Source organism: Budorcas taxicolor, chromosome 25, assembly GCF_023091745.1.
Source record: "Budorcas taxicolor isolate Tak-1 chromosome 25, Takin1.1, whole genome shotgun sequence".
NCBI lineage: Eukaryota > Metazoa > Chordata > Mammalia > Artiodactyla > Bovidae > Budorcas > Budorcas taxicolor.
In genome coordinates this window covers 40,304,584-40,306,828 of record NC_068934.1, presented here as the reverse complement: position 1 = coordinate 40,306,828, position 2,245 = coordinate 40,304,584, and the positions used below count along the sequence as shown (strand labels likewise).

Genomic DNA, 2,245 nt, shown 5'->3' with positions numbered 1-2,245 from the left:
GTTTTCTACAGGTGGTGGTGGAGGGGAGTGGTTTCTGGATGATTCAAGGGTATTGCATTTGTTGTGTACTTATTTCTATTATTACATTGTGATACATAATGAAATAATTATGCAACTCATCTTAATGAAGAGTCAGTGGGAGCCCTGAGCTTGTTTTCCTGGAACAAGAGTGTCCCATCTCGGGGACGGGAGAGTGATGGGGAGCACCTGTAAATACAGATGAAGTCTCACTCCTGCTGTGCGGCCCGGTTCTCAATAGGTCAAAGACCCCTACTGGTCCTTGGTAGTGGTGTTGCAGACCCCTGCTCTAAACCCTTGTAAAATTCTATAAGACAAACTACTCCACCTCCTCCCACCTTTTAAACAAATAAGTGGCATCAAAAAGAAGGGGGAGATTACAGAGAGCAGAGTGTCAGGCCTAGAGTGAGTGGAGGAGGGCAGTGGCCAGTGGCTGGGCACAGAGGGATGAGCCAGAGGGCCAGCGCTAGTGCTGAGAAACCACCAGTACAGGCACAAGTACAGCGGGAACTAGGTACCAGCAGGAGGAGTAAGGAGCGGTAGCCGGTTCAGGCAGGTGACACCACGGACGAGAAGGTATTCACCAAGGAGGTGGACAAGTGGATCGAGCAGCTGTCTGCATCCCAGGTCAAGAGCCTCTGCAAGAAGGCTAAAGAAATGCTGACCAAAAAAAAAAAGTCCAATGTACAAGAAGTTTGATGTCCAGTCACCATCTGCAGAGATGTGAATGGGCAATTTCATGATCTCGTGGAACTGTTTAGAATTGGTGGTAAATCACCTGATACAAATTACTTGTTTATGGGTGATTATGCTAACAGGGGGTATTATTTGGTGGAAACAGTTACTCTGCTTGTAGGTCTTGTGATTCCTTATCAGTGAACGTATCACCATTATTCAAGGAAATCATGAGAGGAGGAGACAGATTACATAAGTGTGTGGTTTCTATGATGAATATTTCAGGAAATATGGAAACGCACATGTCTGAAAATATTTTACAGATCTTTTTGACCATCTTCCTCTCACTGCCTCAGTGGCTGGGCAGATATTCTGTCTACATGGTGGCCTCTCACCATCCATAGATTCACTGGATCACATCAGAGCTCTTGATCACCTATGAGAAGTTCCCCATGAGGGTGCAATGTATCACTTGGTGTGGTCAGATTCAGAGGGACCATGGAGGTTGGGGTATATCTCCTCAAGGAGCTAACTACACCTTTGGGCAGGATATTTCTGAGACATTTAATCATGCCTATGGCCTCATGTTGGTGTGTAGAGCTCATTGGCTGGTGATGGAGGGATATAACTGGTGCTTTGCCTGAAATGCAGTAACGATTTTCAGTGCTCCAAACTATTGTTATCGTTGTGGTAACCAAGCTGCAATCTTGGAACATGATGGTACTCTAAAATACTCTTTCTTGCAGATTGACCCAGCCCCTCACAGAGGCAAGCCACATGTTGCTCATTTCCCTGTAATGAAATTTTAAACTTGTGCAGCCATGAACCATATATCGATCTAATGGATATAGGAAGAGCGTTAGTAACTCCACAAGTGTCAGAGGATAGTTCATGTTCAAAAAAACTTGTTTTCACAGGGACCAAAAAGATGTGCCATATAAAAATACAAAACCTCTTGTCTTCAACAGCTGTGACCACTTTAGAGTGAACCAGTTCATTGCATGCTGAAGCGACATTGTTGGCCAAGAAACTAGTCTCTGGTGTAGCACTATTTGTAGTTCCTTTGCTTTCTCTGAGGGACTGCAGATAAAAAGAGGTAAACATTAACACTTCATGAATACAGTTTAACTTCCATTTAGCTATAGCTTTATTCAGCATGACTGTAGAAAAGAATAGTAGCAAATAATCACTGGAGCTTAATGCACATTTTAAAAAATAAGTACCAAGCCCTCCCCTCTACTTGTGACTTTTGAAACTGTTCTGCTTATTTTCAGGGATAGCATTTAACTTAATATTGTAAAGTAATTAGCCTCCAATTAAAATAAATGTTTAAATTAAAAAAATTGTATGATTTGTCTGCCCTCAGCTTATTTTCCCTTTTCAAATCTCAGCTTCATGTTGTTCTTTGTTACTGTCAGAACCTGTTGATTTGCAGTGTTTTCCATGATCAACTTGTGGACCAAGAACTGAAAAAGTAAAATTTGAATTGTATCAATGGCAAGACTGGTGCTGTTTATTTTATTTTTTTAAAAAAATTATTTATTTTAATTGG

General features: G+C 41.7%; 1 pseudogene; it reads left to right on the top strand.

Annotated features, from left to right (window-relative positions):
- The first annotated feature begins 465 nt into the window (after nt 1–465).
- On the top strand, nt 466–1,502 carry LOC128068570 (serine/threonine-protein phosphatase 2A catalytic subunit alpha isoform-like; annotated as a pseudogene).
- Nucleotides 1,503–2,245: the final 743 nt, after the last annotated feature.